The sequence below is a fragment of the Herpailurus yagouaroundi genome, unplaced genomic scaffold, assembly GCF_014898765.1.
Source record: "Herpailurus yagouaroundi ecotype Mexico unplaced genomic scaffold, PumYag 28, whole genome shotgun sequence".
In the NCBI taxonomy this organism is placed as follows: Eukaryota; Metazoa; Chordata; class Mammalia; order Carnivora; family Felidae; genus Herpailurus; species Herpailurus yagouaroundi.
Window position 1 is genome coordinate 23492181 of NW_024412376.1, and position 21854 is coordinate 23514034.

Here is a 21854-nt window from a genome sequence, read left to right on the forward strand (position 1 = left end):
AAGATACTACTGCATTTGTTTGTTTGTTTGTGTATTTATTTATTTATTATTAATTCATTCACTCATATACTCATTCATTTATTCATCCAGCCATCATTTATTATCTGCAACATATCAGTACTTCTTGGTGTGATGCATATACTAGTGAATAAAAGGAATATATATTTTGCCCTTATGAAAGCTAAAATTTAATATGATATTTTTAAAGAATGAGTATGTGAAGACACTATGATATCACTGCTGTGATCAATATGCAATTGGTATGATACCCTAATTGATAGAGTTGTCAGATTTCTTGAAGTCATGACATCAAGACGGGGACGTGGAGGATTGAATGGAAGTAACCAGGCAAAGTGTAGGAAAAAGAGTGAGGCAGAGGAAACAGTGTATGCAAAGGACCTGAGGAAGGACAGAATGTGACATGTTTGAAAAATTGAAGGGAGTACAGTGGAACTCTCATGGACTAGGAGAGTAGCCAGACATAGATGGAAGGAAGTAGATACATCAGTGATATATTTTGAAGACAGAAACAAGAGAGCTTAATGATTAACTGTACATGGAGAGTTAAGGCAATGTAATAATCAACGATGATGTCTGATTTATTGTGTTAATTATCTGGGTAGATTTTGTCATCATTTTAACCATCAGATCAGCCTGGATGGGAGAAGGAACAATAATCTGGAGCTCCATTTGAGCATGTTAAATTTAAAACGCTAATAAGATAGCCAGTAGAGATGTGAAATAAGCAGTTTTAAAAAGTCAGAAAAGTTTGGTGTAGAATTACACTTCAACATATGAATTAATTATAACTCGCAGAAATGGATAGGGAGAGCCTGAAGACAGAGGACAGAAGAGAATAGCTCCCCGGGAAATTCCAATATTTAGAGGTAGGCATTGAGGAAGAGCCTGAGTAGGAGAAACTAATGAAGTAGGAAGAAAAGTAGGCATCCATGGTGAAACAGACGCTAACAGAGAAAATTTTTAGGGGGAGGAAACTGTTGACTGTGTCCCTTCTGCAGAGAGAATGAGTGAGATATTTATAGGAAAGCAACTACTGAATTTGACAATTTGGGGGTGGAATTTGTAGCAGAGTAGATATGGGCATGCAGGGAAATAAAAAAATAGAAAATATGTTCTGAGGAGAAAATACTAGAAAATTATCACTAAAGAACGAGTGATGGGGCGCCTGGGTGGTTCAGTCAGTTAAGCGTCCAACTCTTGATTTCAGCTCAGGTCGTGAACTCACTCACGGTCGGTCGTGACATTCAGCAGAACTTTGGGTTTCGTGCTAAGCGTGGAGCCTGCTTAAAATTCTATTTCTCTCCCTTTGCCTATCCTGGTGGGCACAGGCACTCTCTCTCTCTCTCTCAAAAAGTTCATTACTTAATTAAAAATTTATTTAAAGAAAAACACCAAGTGTTTTTGTACTGTTTTGTTTTGGTTCATATTAAGGGGTTGGAGCTTATAATCAGAAGACTGCTTGGAAGCAATGGGGGAGTTCAGTAAACCAGGATAGATCTTTGGTTTAGGAGAAAGAAAATCAGAGGCTTTGAGAAAATGAGAAGTGAGGGATCCTGTCTGCATGTGAGTGGCTGAGGGTTATTGCGTGTTAGAAAAAGGGACACTTCCTTAGTCTTATCAGAAGCTAAAAAGAAAACGTTTGCAGATGTATGCCAATTTATAAATTGTAAATTATGGAAGTATTCTCCCTAACGTCTTCTGTGTTCTAAAGGCATCTAAGTAGGTCATTATCATTCTTAACAACCATAAATATTTGAAAACGGAATTATTATGAGGTTTCTTGTTATTTCCATAAGGATACTTTGTCATGTTTCAAGATAAAATATACTAAATTATGTACAGGGGAAAGTCTCCCTCCCAACCTGTCCTATATCACCTACAAATTCCATTTCCTGGACTCAAGTGATGTTTTCAAAGTCTTTTGGATATTTCTAAGAAGATTTTATTCACCTATAAACAGATGCATTTTTTAAATTTGTATTTATTTATTTTCGTAAACATAATTTGTCATCAAATTGGCTAACACACAGTGCGTAAAGTGTGCCCTTGGTTTTTGGGGTAGATTCCTGCGGTTCATCACTTACATACAACACCCAGTGCTCATCCCAACAAGTGCCCTTTTCAATGCCCATCACCCATTTTCCCCTCTTCCCCACCCCCATCCACCCTCAGTTTGTTCTCTGTATTTAAGAGTCTCATGATTTGCCTGCCTCCCTCTCAGTTTGTAACTATTTTTTCCCCTTTCCTTCCCCCGTGGTCTTCTGGTAAGTTTCTCAAGTTCTACATATGAGTAAAAACATAATGATATCAGTCCTTCTCTGACTGACTTATTTCATTCAGCATAATATCTTCCAGTTCCATCCACGTTGCTGCAAATGGTATGATTTCATTCTTTTCCATTGCCAGATAGTATTCCATTATACACACACACACACACACACACACACACACACACACACACACACCACATCTTCTTTATCCATTCAATAGTTGATGAACATTTGGGCTCTTTCCATAATTTGGCTATTGTTGAAAGCGCTGCTATAAACAGTAGGGTACACGTGCCCTTATGCATCAGCACTCCTGTATCCCTTGGGTCAATTCCTAGCAGTGCTATTGCTGGGTCATAGGGTAGTTCTATTTTTAATTTTTTGAGGAACCTCCACACTGTATTCCAGAGAAGCTGCACCAGTTTTCATTCCCTCCGACTGTGAAAGAGGGTTCCCATTTCTCCACATCCTCCCCAGCATCTGTAGTTTGGTCACAGTGGCTAAAATGAACAACTCGGGAAACAGATGCGTTTTTTAATATTTTCTTTTTTCTTTTAGTTTCCCATTATCTTCACTGTATGTGTGTATATGTATGTGTGTAAATTTCCTTAATAAGGTATTCCAAGATCATTTTGAATAAACGGAGCTTCTTTCTTTTTTTTTCCTTATACCTACATTGCATAACTTATTACTGTTTTTAAACTGCTTATACATACATGTGATGACTTGTATATGGTATATTATTCTAAGTTCAGCACATGGTGAATATATAGTAAATATTATATCCGGAGTAAGTATCTCCTTAATTTTCCTGGTATTTTGGAGACATTATGAGACATAATGGCATAAATTCATCCATCTTGTTTATTCAGCTCTGTTCTTAACGCTTTGTTCTAATAACTAAGCTCATGTACTGTCTTCAACATAAAATCTTGTCCCATTTATTCTAACCCTTCCCTATTTGACTCTTTAGGACTTGTTCTGCTTTTTATTATCCTTTTTCCCCACTGGAATTGAACCTCTATTTTTCCTTTCTTTTATATATAATTATATATAATATAGCTTTTTAAAAAGATAGTGGAACTAAAGACTAAGATTTTTGGAGAATAAGGTCTCAACTGTCTTAACTTGAAAAACTGCCAATCCTAATATTTTAATGTGGCTCTTGGTCTGCATTAGTGAAAACATTCTTATGATATACTTGATGACAGACTAAGTCAGAAAACCTAGATCAATATCTGCTTCCTCTATAATGGAAGACTCGTCCTTTGTTTCAAAAGAGTCAATGGAGACTTAAGTAGATTGGTAGCAATAACTTTGAATCATCGCTAGACTTGAGTCAAAAGCTTGTGTTACTAATAGGAATCTAAAATCTTTGAGTATATGCATTTGCAGTTTTGCCAAGAGAGAGAAAATTGATGTAATGCCATACTGATTCAAATCTATTTCACATCCTTCTTCTTAAAAGAGAACAGCATTGGCTGCGTTCCCAACTAATGGAAGATTTCCAGAGCAAAAGTTAGTAACTATCAGGATCTGGCTTCACTATCAATGGAACAATCACTGAGGAGGTATTAAGTTTAAATGACTTACTCCAGAATGTTCATTCAGACGTATTCGATACCCAAATCCTCCAAATATCCTTGAAAGTATGTATTATGAACTTGAAAACATAAGTATTCAGAATCAATCTGTTACACATAACTGTGAAAGTAATAGGAAAAAATAACACTGGAATTTCTGTAATTTGAAATGATAGCCATTTTATTTTATTATTTTTTTAATGTTTATTTTTGAGACAGAGAGAGACAAAGCATGAATGAGGGAAGGTCAGAGAGAGAAGGAGACACAGAATCTGAACCAGGCTGCCGTCTCTGAGCTTTCAGCACAGAGCCCGACGCGGGGCTCAAACTCACAGACTGTGAGATCATGACCTGAGCCGAAGTCGGCCGCTTAACCGACTGAGCCACCCAGGCACCCCGAAATGATAGTCATTTTAAAGATTGACAAAGCAAAAATGACAATATTGCCGGGAAGGCCACGCTTGTCAATTTCTACAAGCCACACATTCTTTCCTATTTGATCATTATCATAATGAGTGTTTTAAAACATTCATGAGATTTACGACTCTTTGTACATTTTTGGTCTTCATCATTCTATGAAAATTTTCATAAATGAGATCGAGTATATATAACTGTGAGTTAGTTTAACTGACTCCATAAAAATAAGACTTTTTAAAACAAATGAATCAACCACTAACTTGTACACTTCTATTAAATACATGATCTAAAGAGATTGAAAACCTATAATGTAAAAAAAAAAGCTTCAGAATTAATAGAAGGTATGTTTTTAATAAAGTATCTGAAAACAATAAATAACAAGAACAATCTACATTTGAGCTCATTTCAGCAATAGAGAAGCATCTTCAGACACTTTGTTTTATTGTGACAATGAATTTGTTTTGACAACTCATAAGAAGACTTTGGTCTGAATTTATGCTTTGCTTCTGATCAACTGGGGACTTGGGCATACTGCTCAGTCTTTCTGAATCTCATTTTTCACAGATAGAAATATTGGCTAATTTTTAATAATAGTTTAAAATTAACTTCAATGGCAAATGCTATAATAAGAGAATTAGACAACACATGGACACCAACTGGGACACATCTTCAGTGAATGCTGGCTTTCTAACATGGCAAGTACAGAGATGGTAAAACCAGTGGTTAAAACATTTAGTGTTTAATGGCTGGAGTGAGCTCTCAAAACTAGAAATAATAGCGCCAGTCTGTGCCTTCAAAAGTTTATCTAGAATTTCTTTGTTTCTTGCTCCTTACTAGTCAGTAGAGCTATATACGAAGTTAGTTTTAAGGATAAAAAGAAAGTAAAGAAAGAGGATAGAGTGTATTGGTGAGGTGGAGGGAGACTGTGTCTGAAGTTTAAATAGGGTAGCCAGGAATGGCTGCATTAAGAAAATAAGAACTTAAAGGCAGTGAGAGATTGAGTCATGTTGTGTAGCTAGATCGTAATCTGAATATCAAATTTTAAGTTTTCCAGCAGCAGCAAAATTCACGGTCATGATTAAACTTTGCTTAAGCTTTTCAACTATGCTGAGACCAGAGTGGAAGGGCAAGGGCAGGAACATGGAGACAAATTGCAGTGATTCAAGTGGGCAATGACAATCATTTAGTCTGCGATTATAGCAGTGTAGGTGGTACATATGGATTAAGCTCTGGAAATATTTCTGTTGTAAAATCAATGGGGTTTGCTAATAGGTTAAACATCTGGTATGAGAGAAAGAGGAGCCAGCGATGCCTATAAAAATTTGGCTTGGGCCACTGGAAGGATGAAATCGCCGTTAAGTGAGATCGGAAGAAAATGGCGGAACAGGTGTTTTTGTTTAGTGGTTAGTTATTTTTTGGTTGGGAAGCAGGGTGTTGTATGTTTGGGATGAACGGAAGTTCACTTGAGGACATATGAAGACCGAGATAACTAAGCAATTGGACACACAAATCTGACATTTAGGGTAGGGGATTATAAGCAAATTGTGCATATAGGCATATGATTGGATAATAACGTATAATATGTATAGATAGGAGAAAAGTCCCAAGTGTAGAGCAATGGAGAAATCCAACATTGATAGATGGGAACAAAGTAGAAGAGCAAATAAAGGATTCTGGGAGGGAGTAGCAATTAAAGTCAAATAAAAACCAAGGAGAATTGTGTGATAGAATCAAGGAAGTGTTTCAGTGAGTAGAGTTTACTGAATTGTGCAAATGTTACTGAACCGTCAGATCAAGGACCGATAATTTACCATTTGTATTTTAGTAATATGAAAACCATATTTGAGCTCGACAAGGGTGATTTTGGTTTGGTGAAGCTTCAAAAAAACGTGGTAAGAAAGAAATGAGAATGTAAACTATTTTCAGGAATTTTGCTATAAAGAAAAAGAGAAATGGTACACACATTATGATTTGTTACTAGCTTGTAAACATTAGTTTGTAAATATGTTTTAATTAATCTAAATATGTAATATTCACATAGATGCAGATTATTTGATTATAAAGGAATTTTACATGTTTGTGAAAATTATCTGACATAATGTGATGTTGTTTCAACATTAATACTTTTTAAGAGCTAGAATTACAGCCTTACCACCTTCACCAAACTCCTAATTTCACAATTTTCGTGTACTTAAACACATATCATAACTAAAAAGTAGACATTGGTGGATATTTGGTTACTGTTTTTAGCGGTTTGCATGACCCAGGTAAAAATTCATAAGTTATTTATTCATAATAATGTTACTTATTTTAAAATTATATGAAGGAATTGCAAAGGCTTTGGTGGGATTCTTCACAATGACTTTTCAGATTTGACTCCCAAAGAAGACAAACTGGTAGGCTCTGACTTTGATAATACTTTCAGTTTACTATTTAACCCATGAATACTTTTTAGGCAATTGTTTCATACTTTAAAGAACTGTTAAATGCATATGTATAAATAAGCAATATTTTGTCATCAGGTATATTTTCAGCTATAGCTAAATTATTTTTTAAATTACAGCATTTAAAAATATATTTATACATTTAACATATTCCAAAGGCTTGCATTATGACTTTTCTTTGTAAAAGTTGTTTTATTGGTACTCAAAATTTAAAGATAGCATGCCTTTCCATTGAAGTTATCCCCTTTTCACTTTTAAATTTTTTTCAGTGCTAATTAAATAAATGTGATCAAACCACTTTTGTTCTATCTTATTGTCCCATGACAAAATATGTAAGACAAATATGTTTTGCGTGAATTTTAATACAGGAATAGTGGGCAAGCATTTTCCTTTACATTACATGGTAATCACATTTTATCAAGTTATTTGATAATGTTTAAGAATTTAATTTAGATAACTCAACTTGTCCAAGTGACAACAAACTATAATGAAGTAAATTACTACTTTCTACTTAGGAAAGATGCTTCCCCCCCTACCCGTTACAAGTTCTTTATACTGTGGAAGTGTTGAGTGTATTTTGGAGACACTTAAACAGCTGTTGTGTCATGTAAATAATAACATGTATTTGAAGATGCCCAAGCTATTGTTTTCTTATGATCTTAAAAAAAATTATAGAGAGAAAGTGTAGAGGTGAGGGGCAGAGGGAGAGAGAGAGAATCTTAGGCAAGGCTCCACACTCAGTGCTCAGAGTGGAGCCTGATGTGGAGCTCCAAGTGGAGCTTGATCCCACAACCCTACTAGCATCATGACCTGAGCTGAAATCAAGAGTCTGACACTGAATAGACTGAGCAACCCAGGTGCCCTAGCCATTGTTTGTTTAAAATAGGGAAAATAGGGGTGCCTGGCTGGCTCATTTGGAAGAGCATGTGACTCTTGCTCTCAGGTTGATGATTTTGAGCCTCACGTTGGGTATAGAGATTGCTTAAATGAATAAATAAATCCGAAGTTAAAAAAAATAAGTACAATAGGGAAAATATACTCTTTTCAGGCAGACCTTACTAAAACAACTGAATTATTTTTAGTGTAATTGAAATAAAATATAATTTGATTCATGTATGAATGTATCACATTTAGCACTTAGTTATTTTATATATTATTAAAACTATTCTACATATTGTTGTATATTTTGAAGTATTTAATATATTTTAATATATTTCTTTTTTATTTAAAAAAATTTTTGTTAATGTTTATTTTTGAGAAAGAGAAACAGCATGAGTTGGGGAGGGACAGATAGAGAGGGAGACACAGACTCTGAAGCAGGCTCCAGGCTCTGAGTTGTCAGCACAGAGCCTGACGCGGGGCTCAAACCCATGAACTGTGAGATCATGACCTGAGCCAAAGTCGGACGCTTAAAGGACTGAAACAGCCAGGTGCCTCTAGTTTAATATTTTTCTAAGACTTTAGTGTAATTGGTTCCATTGTTGTTCCACAGTTAAAAAAAAAATAATAAAAGCCCATGTGTTCTTGCCTCAAAATAAGCACCTTCAAAAGAAGGTGCCTCACTGAGCAAAATTTAGTAATGTACATTTTTTGAAATAAGATTAAAGAGCTTTTTTAAATTGAGTATAATTAATATACAATATCTTATTTGTTTCAGCTGTACACCATAGTGATGCAATATTTTTATACATTATGAAGCGCCCCACAATAAGTCTTGTTACCATCTGTCACCATGCAAAGTTTATACAGTATTAGTGAAGGGTGTTCCCCATGCTGTGCTGCCCATGACTTATTTATATTATAACTAGATGTTTGTAACTCTTAATCCTTTTCATTTTAATACTGTTTTAGAATTTTAAGAGCTATCAATATGGAAAAATCATCATTTATGCTCTTGTTGTTCCTTCTCAAAGTGTTAGAAATGGTCGATGTTCTTTTGATTTGTCAGTTTTTCTTTATGATGTGCTTGTCAAAACAGGGAGCTAACTTGAGACAGAGTAATCTGAAGCTGCCAACGCTGCTATTTAGAATGTCATCATTTTACATTGTAACGTTGCTGTGTGATGAAGGCCAGCTGGTGCATTTTAGTTGCTTATTGGAAAATCTCATCTGATTTGTTATTGGGATTTGTGGTTTTGTACAGAAACACTTAATCATTCTTCTGTAGCAAGCACTTCTGAGGCTGCTGAAGGCTTTCTCTTTAGCTGAGTAATGTGTGCTATCAATCTGCTAGTTTGGAAGAGTTTCCAACTTGTATTATCAGTGTTTGTTTGTGCAGGAAGTGATGTACTGCAGAGGCGGAATTTATAGTAATGGTTTGCAATGGACTAATGAGCAGTATTGCGTACTTTATGATGATATTGTTATATAACTTAGATTAGCATAATTATTGTGTACCTATCCAGTCATAATTCTCTTTTGTACCATCTCAAGATCAGGGAATCCTTGTTGTCTTGCAAAGTGGTATTCCTTTATTCTAAAGACATTGAACCTTCATATTTTGGCATGTTTCCTTAGTGGTAATAATTTAGCACTAATAATTTCACACGGATTACTCCTGCTTTCGTTATCACCAAAAATTGCTTTCATATTTGTGGTCAGTTTTGTAAGCTGAAGCTACTGATGTCTAGCATGTTTAAGGAAAATATATACACATAAAATATATTAGTTTTATTGCATTTATGAAATATTAGCTTCATTAATGGGGATTATACTCTTATATGTGTCGTGTTTTTGGCTATATCTTTTTTCCAGATTCACATCTAGCAGTTGGGGAAAATGAAAAGGACTCACAGAAAAATCAAGAATGAACAAAAATGTTCATTGAATGCTTTAATATAGCATTCATTTTTAGTTGATAAGAAAAACTGGTCTTGTGAAAAGATGAAAAGAGAAAATATATGACTCCATCTCTCCATCTTTTTTTTTTTTTTAACTAGTTGGGAGAAATAGGGACACTTCAAACACATGAATGAAAGTACAAAATGTCAGGTAATCCCCAAATGCCTGTTAAAGACATTTTTTCCCTCTCTTTTCCTCATATCTGCCTCCTAAAATCATCAAGCACTTTATAAACAATTTTTTTTTTATGAATCCGCTAAACACCACCAAAATGTTACTGAGGCAGAAGGACAAAGAGGACAAAATAAAAATTCACATTAATGAAATTCTTGACACATTTATGAAAAACTCTAGGGAAACTATCGGCAGAAATATTTATGTATCAAAAAACATATGGATGTTTTACTCTTCTCTGTGTCACATCTCGTAGACACCTCTAGCTCTTTCTGCTGAATTGTGTGAACTGCACACCGAAATCCGATGCTAAAAAATGTCTATGCCCATGCTCTATTTCAATTTAGCTTTCTTAGTTTAAGAAGTCACATGACTGAAGGTGGGACTGTAGCAAATGACTTTTATATAATTTATGGGATTAGGATTATGTAACTTTTGTGACATACTACAAATTCTCAGGTTCCATATTACTCTATTTTCTGAAATCTTGTTTCTGGGATCTACAGATATCTGTAGACTTCAGTGAGCATGGCATTAATTTAAGAGGGTTTAATGGTACATTGATATTTCAGTCTTACAAGGATTCCAAAGAAGTGTAGACAATCTATAATTAAGTCCCAACCGTAAATATTAAAGAGACCGACATCATGAACGTCAGGCTGAGGATTTGTATAACATAGAACTAACCAGATAAGGAAAATGCTCACATATACATGAAAAAGGTCAATGAACTCAAACCATATTCCAGCAAGATGATGAAGATGTATTAGACAACTGTTTTCATATATCAGACCAAGGGTTTAATCCCTGAGAGAGGTGGGATCACATTTGCTATGCATCAGACAAGTGTATAGGTAGAACCCAGAATAAATTGGTCTGGCTGAGCTAGGGAGGCAACACTTAGAATTTGAGGCTGTGGGGGTGGCTAAAGTTTGAAGATTGGGCTGGGAGAGGGAAAGGAGCTACACAGAGGATGAGCTTTGTAAACCTGCATAGGGATTTTTTTTCCATCTTTGGCCAAATACACAAGACTAACAAGTTTAGAGTAAGATGTGGCTCTTAGGGAGCTGGGAGTTTGAAGATTTTGGAGGTGGCACCATGCTTGTAGGTATCCAACAAGTCAGAATACAGAGACCTTTCTGTGAAATCTGTGGTGGCTCAATTGACAGTCTAGGTGAGTCAGGCTTTGGAATTAGGGTAATTTAACTTTTGCTGTACTCTCCAAGTATTAGTCATGAGCTCCTGGGGATCTCTCAGACTGTTCTAGGCGATCAGTGAAGTTAAACTGTTCAATAGTAATAATAATAATAATAACGCTGCTACTAATATCGGTAACAATAAGTTACTTGCCCCCACGTTTTTCCCCCCACCGTGTTAACATCAACAGTTACGTTGCCAAAGCATGGTGAGTAAAACTTCAGGTATTTTTGAATGAATAAAGACGGTAGTGACAAACTATGCTAGTAGTTATTTTATTCTTTACTCCCTTGAAACTGCAGTATTAAATAATAATTTTACTTAAGAGTATCCTTGATGAAGTAAGAAAAAAAATTTTATTAGCTTCCACCTGAGGATGTTTTCTTAAAAATAATCTGTATGATGAAATTGGAAGTATGCATAAAAAAATTTCTGCTACAAAATGAAGCAAAATGGCTATCTCGAAGGAAAACATTTACATGATGAGTAAAAAAAATAATCAGTTGTTTTCACAGAATAACAATTTTATATGAAATAATGACTATCAGAAAACTATGGTTACTCTGAGTTAGGTATTCAAAAGATATTCTTTTTTTTTAAATTAAAAAAAATTTGTATTCATTTTCGAGAGACAGAGACAGAACATGAGCAGGGGAGGGGGGAGGGTCAAAGAGAGAGGGAGACACAGAATCCGAAACAGTCTCCAGGCTCTGAGCTGTCAGCACACAGCCTGATGCGGGGCATGAGCCCACAGACCTGGAGATCATGACCTGAGTCAAAGTTGGACGCTCAACCAACTGAGCTACCCAGGCGCTCCTAAAAGACATATTCTTAATAATGAATGAAATGTACCTGTTATGTTAATGGAGACACCTGAAAGAAACAGCTGACAGAAACATATTTGAATTAATAGTGGCAAACATTTTCCAGAATTGGTGAAATACAAAACATAACAGATTAGAGAAATCCAGAAAATGTCCAGCAAGAGAATTATACATCCCACAAGGGAGAACAATGATATCAATAATGACTAACTTGTCATCAGAAACAATGGAGGCATGAAGACAATGGAATGACATATTTTAAGGGCTCAACATAAAAAAAAAGCCAAGCCAGAAATATCTTGCAAAATTAACCTTTAAAATTAAAAATGAAATAGACATTTTCAGGAAAACAAGAACAGAAATTTCTTTGCCAATGGAAATGTCTCCACAAAAAAAATAAAAAGCCCTAAAGGACCTTCTTAAAGTTGAAAGGAATTCCACTACATTAAATTAGGTCTATAGGAAGGAATGGAACACACTTGTATATTGCATATGCAGGGTGATTCATGTATATAAATGTATACATTTTTTTTTAAAATATTTTTTTCCAACGTTTATTTATTTTTTGGGACAGAGAGAGACAGAGCATGAACGGGGGAGGGGCAGAGAGAGAGGGAGACACAGAATCGGAAGCAGGCTCCAGGCTCCGAGCCGTCAGCCCAGAGCCCGACGCGGGGCTCGAACTCACAGACCGTGAGATCGTGACCTGGCTGAAGTCGGACGCTTAACCGACTGCGCCACCCAGGCGCCCCAACATTTTCTTAATGTGTTTAAAAAGACATATGAGTTTAAAATATAAATTACAATGTTCATTGTGGAGTTTATACATGTGTGTAATGTGTAACATTTTGGCATATATATATATATATATATATATATATTAGTTACAGGTAGTTTGGGTTTTAAAGTCTGCCTATTGAAATACTATGTGATGCCATAGAATAAAAATATATGATGAAGACATTAGTTTAAATTGTGTGTTCCCAAATTATTTTTTAATTTGTGTTATTTTTATTTAAAAAAAATTTTTAATATGTATTTGTATTTGAGAAAGAGACAGAGACAGTGCATGAGCAGGGGAGAGGCAGAGAGAGACAGACAGACAGAATCTGAAGCAGGCTCCAGGCTCTGAACTGTCAGCACAAAGCCTGACGTGGAGCTCGAACTCACAAGCCATGAATGAGATCATGACCAGAGCTGAAGTCTGATGCTCAACCTACTGAGCCACTCAGGTGTCCCTAAATTATTTTAAATTATTATGATTTTGTATTTGCTCTGAGTTGCCGTTTTTCTTTGGATTCAGTAAAAACATGATATACAGAAACAACTACATAGTTGAGACTTCAGAGATCTGATGTCTAAATATCTTTAAATGCCATAGTATTATTTTAGGTTGATCTGTTGTGCTTTAACCTTGCGTTCCTATTTTTAGTTTACTTTTTTCCTTCTGAAAATATTGAATAACAAATATTGATAGGAAGAGAGAAAATGTTTATGTACAGGCAAGTTCTTAGGATACATTTAAATTATTTAGGAAATAATATGTTTAAGAAGGCAGGCTTATGTTTGTTTCTTGATTCATTTATTCATTCAAAATTTATTGACAACTGAAAAAAGTTTATTGACAACCTAGTGCATATTAACCATAATACAAGGTAGTAGATTTGTTCTCAAAGAATGTACAGTCTAATTTGGGCATAGAAAGTAAGGATATAGCGGGTTTCTTATTATGTAAAGGTGAGTGCAGATGTTGTGGGAAAAGAGAGGAACATAACAAATGGACATAATTTTCCATCCTGAGATTCTCATGACAAAAACATTCATTTGTAATTTAAATCATATCACTAATCAAGATGTTTCATCCAATGACTCATTATATCTAATATTTAATATTATAATGACCCATCTCTCATTTGTGTTTTTGGAAGTCAGGAGTAACAATCCGATATTGGGATAAAAAACAAGTTTCAAATGTGCCACTGTTATACTCATATTTATTGTCCTTCCACAGAAATATGGTAAATGTTTGCCAAGGGTTTTGTGTAAAAAGGAAAGTAACATCTTGTGTCCTGAAAATAGCACATATTAATTTGTTGTTGTTTTTTTAATTGAATAAAAACTATGTCAGTTTAACACAAATCTTAGCTATCCATCATTATCTCTTAGGGTTTAAATTAATGATTATGAATATTAGAACTTTACGGCTGCCTGAAGACCTTAAAAAAGTCTTAGTGTTATGGGGCGCCTGGGTGGCTCAGTTGGTTAAGCGTCCGGTTTTGACTCCGGTCCTAATCTCTCTGGTCAGAGTTCGAGCCCTGTGTTGGGCTCTGTGCTGACAGCTCAGAGCCTAGAGCCTGTTTTAGATTGTCTCCCTCACTGTCCACCACTCCCCTGCTTGCTCTTTCTCTCTCAAGGTAAATATTTAAAAAAAAATCTTACTGTTATGATGCTAACACTAAATTTGTTTAATATATTTTATTACCAACAATGATGATTCAAGTACAAAATTTTTACGGGATATAATATCAACTTCTTATAATGAGTCCAAAAGACACATCTATGTCACCATGGGGATGTTGACAGTTCAATTTCCAAATTCAAGAAGGTAAAAATAAATATCCTTGTTTCTCACATTTCTATTTATCTCTCCAGATCATCTGTATTTTTAGCCACCTTTCAAACATGTCAACAAGATGGTCTTGCCTAACCATTTTTAGCAATGATACAAAGGTATAGGACATAAAATTACGATCACGGAGAGGGTTGGGAGGTCTTACTTCAAAACGGCATTGAGGTAGTAGAAATAAGATTTGGAAAAGTCACTTATTAAGATTTGATAATACAGATTGCTGGGAGAAGAGGTAGGGAGTATACACTGGAGACATTTAACTTGCAGCAAAGTGGAGGCAAATTGTGTCCATCATGAAGTAGGCATAAGTGACTGAATGACTAAAGGAATTATATTTATTCATTATGGGACTAAATAGATTAACATATAGCAGATTTTGAAGCCAGCCACACGGAGATTTTTACATGTTGGGATTCCCATGATGAATGAACTGGTGTTTTTTTTATTTTTAAATGAGACTATAGTCATTGGAGTCCTGTGGAGTTTCATCTGGTGATTCAGTATGACATTTCCCACAGTTGGGTTTCAACAATGATCTGTTCTTTGATTGGCGAGAGTATGTCATTTTTAACCTAGGGCTGGCCCTCTGTTTCTGGGAGATTCCAGGATCTATGAAAGTCCTGAAAATATTTTCTTACATAATTATCTTAACTTGGAGCATTTTAATGCAGCCCAAGGTAGTATCGATACCTCTGATATATGTACAAATTCAAATAGGTCTCAATCATAACACTTTTCCTCTTACCTTTTCTTTCCTACATCAGTCCTGCCTAAAGCATTCCTGGTTGGAAGTCACATCTGTGTTGCCTCTAAAAGATTCTCTAATGCTGCTGGGAATCATGATACAAACACTGACCCGAGAAAAGTCATAGTTTAACGCGTCGTAGAAAATGGCAACTATGAAATGTCTAAGAGTTAACGCTAATTGCAAGGACTAGTGGGGCAGAGACAGGAGATGGTTTATTACTCAAATGATAGCAGTAGCCAGAGTCATATCATTTGTGCAGGTTCCCTGAGCCCTAATTTCTACAGGGTGACATCACAGGGGCCATGTGAAACATTTATACACAGTAGTTCCTATTATAGGAAAGGAAACCTCAGTATCTTATAAAGAGCGATGCGGACAAAACAGTGGCTTTCCAAAGATATGCGTATCTTAATCTGTGAACATGTGAATGTGTCACATGACATATGAAAGCGGAACTACGGTAAGATATGGAATTAAAGTTGCTGATTAGCTGACCTTACGATAGTGTGAGTTTCCTAGATCATCCAGGTGGGCCCAATGCAATCATAAGAGTCCTTAAATGGGGTCGAGGGAGGCAGAAAAGTCAAGTTGGGAAGTGATGTGACGTCAAAAAGACTGCTGGCCATTTCTGGCTTTGAAGAGGGAGCGGTCCACAAACCAATGAATGTGGATAGCCTCTAGAAGCGGGAAGGACAAGGAAACTAATGTCGTCCTAGAGTCTCCAGAAGGAAAGTTCTGTCAGCTGTTGACTGACACCCATTTCAGATTTATGAGATCCAGAAATGTAACAATAAATTTATGTTGTTTGAAGCCACTTGTTTCTGGTAATTTGTGACAGGAGTAACAGAAAACTAATACACGAAGACTGCTAGCACATCTGTACAACATTTTCCCTGGAGTGGAAGAACTTTAATAAGTGTTAAATTCTTTATTTCTTTCAAGCTCCCTTTCAGTCTCTTCTTGGAATACCTTATTTTCTTATCATCTCTGATAAATCCATATAGGGATTCCACTCTGCTAATATAGCATTGTTCTGGGACACATGCAATGGGGGACACATAATTGAGTTAGGAGCCAGTTAATTTTTCCTAGATCAGTGCTAGTTCTGACCTTGAAGCCCAAGAGTGTGGTTCTACTGATGCTTATTTAGAGATCTAGATTTGGAGTCTAAAAGGTCCACATGATTGTGCTGTGTTTTGAAACTAAGTCTTGCAACAGTATTAGAAAGTAACAACAGTAGTGGAGTAATCTGACTCTCCAACAGTCTTAACCTAGTGGCATCAGGACTAAGCCTTTTGATTAAATGAGGTTCCAGTGTTCTCTGAAAGTTAAGGATGGATGACTGAAGTGGGAAATTTCAGACCCAACATAATGCCATAGAAGTATTTGAACCAATAATAACAAATAGATATGATTGTATCAGCTAGTGAGTTGGTAAAACAGTCCCTATTGGGAATATTTGCCATCTAGGCATTCTTTCTATAGAACAAACAAATCTACAGAGAAGTTTATTGATAATATTTTGTTCCAGAATATAGATCACCATCAAACTATAGAAAATGTCAAATGTCTGAAGAAAGAATGATATTCCTAAACAGACTAAAGAACTCAAAATAACCTACTACTTCTCACCATCTTGTGCTGAGGCATACTAGTCTACCTTAATATATTCAATGCCTGTTGCCAGATTAATAGCTGTTTTAGTGTTATCTACCAGACTGTATGTTGATAAAGTGTAATACAATGTAAGTTTTGTTGTAGTCTGTGTTGTTCATTATTTAGAAGGCATCTAAGTACAACCAGGAACAATCTCATGTTTGTCAGAACAGTGGATAACATTAATTCATGAGTATATACTGAACACAGGTGCAGCAGCAAGCAGTTCTTAATCAGTAATGTAGTGCTCAAAAGCAATCATATGATTGAGAAAAAATTTCGAAGTGAGGGGCGCCTGCGTGGCTCAGTGGTTTGAGTATCCGACTCTTGATTTTGGCTCAGGTCATGATCCCACAGTTGTGGGATCAAGCCCCTCATCAGGCTCTACGTTGAGTATGGAGCCTGCTTAATTAAGATGCTCTCTCTCTAGGGGTGCCGGGTGTCTCAGCCAATTAAGTGTCCGACTTCACCTCAGGTCATGATCTTGCGGTTTGTGGGTTCGAGCCCTGTGCCATGCTCTGTGCTGATAGCTCAGAGCCTGGAGCCTGCTTCAGATTCTGTGTCTCCCTCTCTCTGCCCCTCCCCCACTCATTCTCTCTCTCTCTCTCTCTCTCTCTCTCTCTCTCTCTGTCAAAAATAAATAAACTTTAAAAAAATGTAGGTTTTATGGGGTGTCTGGGTGGCTCAGTTGGTTAAGCATCCATCTTCAGCCTAGGTCATGGTCTTGCCATTCCCGAGTTTGAGCCTGCATTTGGCTCTGTGCTGACAGCTCAGAGCCTGGAGCCTGTTTCAGATTCTGTGTCTCCCTCTCTCTGCCCCTCCCCCACTTGCACTCTAAAAAACAAACAAAAAAACAAAAACAAAAAACAAACAAACAAACCTGTAACTGAGAAATTTTATAATGAAAGACCTATATTGCTTCCTGGAAATTGTTTTGTAATAATGAAAATAACTGTGAGTGCTTTGTTACACATATGGGTGAACTCCCCTAGTGTTCAAAGAAACTGCGTGACTTAGGAGACATCACAACTTGCATTTTTCTAGTAAAGAAGGGTTTCTTTTCTTAACGGTTGCTTATACTTGTTAAAATGATTGGTGTGATTTTTTTCTTCTTTGATTTTGTTGCTGTTGTTTTCGCTGATTGCAAGTATAGAAACCCTCTGAAACTATCTTTTGAAAGTCTAGGGGAAGATTATCTTTTATAAAGACTAGGGAATAACTCACAGAACTCCAAAAGAAAAAAAAATGATCCAAGCCTCAAGAATGAATAAATGTAAGCCAGGGATTTGAACGGCATCAGAACTCTTTGTTTCTGCACATATTTCAATTTTCTTTCTCAAAAAGGAATGACATTCTGTTTCTCTGTCTGTGACTACAAGGTTTACATATATAGAATGTCAAGAAACTGGATGAATGGATCAAATGGAAATACATGTATTTAATTTTTTGTTGTTGTTCAGTTTTTATTTCATAATATTAACCTTAAATCTGCAATCCAGTTAGACTTGAAGGGGTATAAGAAAAGTATGGAACCCCTAGAACTGCAGCAACAGCACAAAGATTTTACAATATTTCAAGCAGAAGAGAGTGAAAGCGTTCTCTTCTGAGCTACAGAAGGGATGGTCTGGTGGCTAAGATAAAACACAAGTCGAATTATTAGATTTGTCCATGGTCAGCAATGGGGATATTCCTGCTGGTCTTGCCATTCTTGGGCCAAAAGCATTTTATGGCCTCCACGATGCTCATGCTTTCTTTCATCTTGCCAAAAACCACACGCTTGCCTTCCGACCGTTCATTCTTGGCCATGCAGATGAGAAACTGGGAACCATTTGTGTTGGATGCAGCCTTTGCCATGGGGGAGATGCCAGGACCCTTGTGCTTCAGGATGAAATTCTCGTCTTCACATTTCTCCCCATAGATGGGCTTGGAGTGTGAAGTCACCACTCTGGCACATAAATCTCAGAATAATCTTATAAAAGCTGGACACTTTATAACCAGATCCTTTCTTCCCAGCGCTCAATGCATGAAAATTTGCTGCTGTCTTTGAAACTTTGTCCGCAAACAGCTCGAAGGAGACTTGGTCCAAGGGCTTCTCATCCATGCCATGTCCCCAAAGCGCAGTGGGTTTGATCATGACTAGGTGGGCAGAGGTGTAGGAAAAAAACTTCTGTATCCTTAACTGCTGCTAAGTTATTCTCCAAAAGTTCTCTTCAATTAATACTTGAGTCATAAATCTTTGAGAAGGCCCAATTCTGTACATCTTCATTTAGATTGTATATTTACATTTAAACATTTCTGTTTAAATATTTAGTGTTTACTTATTTTTATTTCACAGGTGCAATTCACATATTTACCAGTTTTTATTTTTAATTTAAAATGTTTATGTTTAAAATGTGGAATTCACGGAGGCAGATGTTATCATTTTACTTTGTATTTGCTGAGGTTGAATTTGTTTTCTTTCTATCTTTTTTTGGCTATTTCTATTTTTCCTTTATCGCTTGACTATACCATTTGCCTATCTTTGTATTTTGTTCATTTTAAAAATGTATTCTGGATACTGTATTTATTATTTCAATACACGCAACCTCTAAATCTACAACTGCCAGATTAATCATTCTTTGAAACAAGATTGGCCATTTCTATCCCAGTTTTACAACTTTTGTTGAATCCAGCTTCCTTCTATGCAAAGAATTCCTCACTCCACCCATCAGTCAGTCTACCATATCGACCCACTTCATTTCAGCTATTGTGCCCTCAGACCACTACAGAACTGACCAGACTGGATGTCTTAAAGCCTGATCATTCCTGTGCCTTCCCAGTGCTACTGTTTTCCTCCTGCGATTACTTGCACATAAATATTCACACCTGACTCTCCAGTTACCAGTGTTTATCCTATTCTGGATGCAAGCACAGTGTGTCACCCTCTGATCCAAGCATTGATTTAGCTGACCTAGGAAACTGGATAGGACTTCTTTTGTCTTTACAATTCCAAATGCAATTGTCATATTCAGTGAATACGTTGACCTGACAGAGAAGTTCTTTTATTTCTATGGGATTGTTTGAGAAGCTGTCCTCCCCTACTGAAGTCTGCCAAAGCTCTTAAGATTGATTATTTTATACTCCGGAGTAATGAATATTCTGAGATAACAGACTCATATATCCATCCTTCTAAGTAAATCCCAAGTGCTTTATAGTCAGTGAATTTCTTCTGATGTTTCCCACTTCAAGTTATTTCTCCCTATTCTATATCTCATAGAAATTTATATGACCCATTGTGACTTTTCACTATTAAATGAGTGCAACTTGCCATCTGCTAGGGTCTGTAGTTCTCCTTGTCTTTTCTTATTTTCGCATTCTTCACATCAACTTGCACAAAGTCTTGCTCTGATGTTAACATGTGAAAAAAGAATATAAATGAAATTGTTAAATGAGTACCCCTTGAGTTTCTAAGGGACTTCATTCTTCAAATCAAACATTTTTATATTGTTTGATAATTTTACCATGAGTATATACTACTTTCATGATCAGAAAAATAAATGAATTTCATGTGAATGTTTAGGTTTGTACTCTAGGAGTAGCTTTATGAGAGTGTTCCAAAATCATTAAATCTAATTAGACTAAAATGTTTCAATTATGATTCTAGTATGTTTTTATTGTGCTTCATTTTGAAGATAACCATAAATGGAAAATAGGATTCTTAATGTCTTTCTGTGCCTGCTCCCTTAATTAAAGTCTGGGTTTGCTTCTTATCATGACCATTTCTTCCATTTTTATTGTGCATTATATACACACTTACAAGATAGATTTAATGTAACTGTAATAGTGCTACTAATAATTAATATCTCTAGACCTATCTCTATAAGGTCTAAAAACTATAGTTACATTACTAAATAAAATGGTGTTTCACATTTTTGTCTAATTGTGTTCCTTCTCCTTGTTCTCTGATAATTCAGCCTCTTTGCCTATTTCCTCAGTTAAGCTATTTTTCTCATTTCTCTCGTAAGCATTAATTAGTTGAAAAAAGTTTAGGTTCAATTTTCTAACTTATTCATATCTCCTTGATCACTCCATATTTCCTTTTCTATTTTTTGCTTCATTAATTTAACAAGAACCAGGTAAACAATGTCAAATGAGCAAACCATATCTGCAATGAATATAACATTTCACACATTCTAAAATCATTACAAAGTAATGAATGCTGTGCTTAAAGCGTCAGTGGATGCTTGTCCAATTTTCTAAGTGAAAATTAATCTCTTTGTAACTAGTTGTGATTAAATATAAGATGTTATCAAAGATTTAAGTGACTTTTTTTAAGCTGGTGAGTCTCCTCCCCTGCCTCAACTTATTTAATGACTTTAAGTTCAAAAAAGGAGAGAGGACATTTTTCTTTTGGTCGTACCTTTCATGCGCCTGTGTGAGTGTCCTTCACAAATATTTGTTGAAGGAATGAATTCTTCGGTTATAGGAATACAGTAATAAACAAAACAGTGATATATCTCAGCCTTCATGGGCTTGCCTTTTAGCAGGAGAAAGAAATTAAGCAAAATCAATAAATCTTCACTTTAATATCACCTTCTCAGTCTGGACTCCCATAATCACTATATTTCAATTGCAACCTTTCTCTGTGACCCACTGTACCCCTTCTCCTGTTCCCTAATTATTCTCCATAGCACTCTATAGCTTCTCTATACTGTATTATGTAATTAAGGTAATAGAGGATAACGGTGACTACAGTTGCTTGTTTGAAAAACATCATGGGGTCAGGGATAAGAATCAAGGCAGGAACACTTGTTAGGAAGTGACAGCAGTAATCCAGATGAGAGATGATGTTAGCACAGTCCAGTTTAGTGGTAAGAGAAGTTATGATAAGTGACTGCGTTTGGAATATATTTTGAAGAAAGAGCCAACCACTGTTTTTTTTTTTTAATATATGAAATTTATTGTCAGATTGGTTTTCATACAACACCCAGTGCTCATCCCAAAAGGTGCCCTCTTCAATACCCATCACCCACCCTCCCCTCCATCCCACCCCCAATCAACCCTCAGTTTG

The 21854-nt window shown here is 35.9% G+C and overlaps 1 protein-coding gene across 4 annotated transcripts in view; it reads left to right on the forward strand.

The window, feature by feature from the left end:
• SPOCK3 (SPARC (osteonectin), cwcv and kazal like domains proteoglycan 3) overlaps window positions 1–21854 on the forward strand; it is a 485610-nt gene that overhangs the window by 245143 nt on the left and 218613 nt on the right. The gene's annotated exons all lie outside the window — the stretch shown is intronic.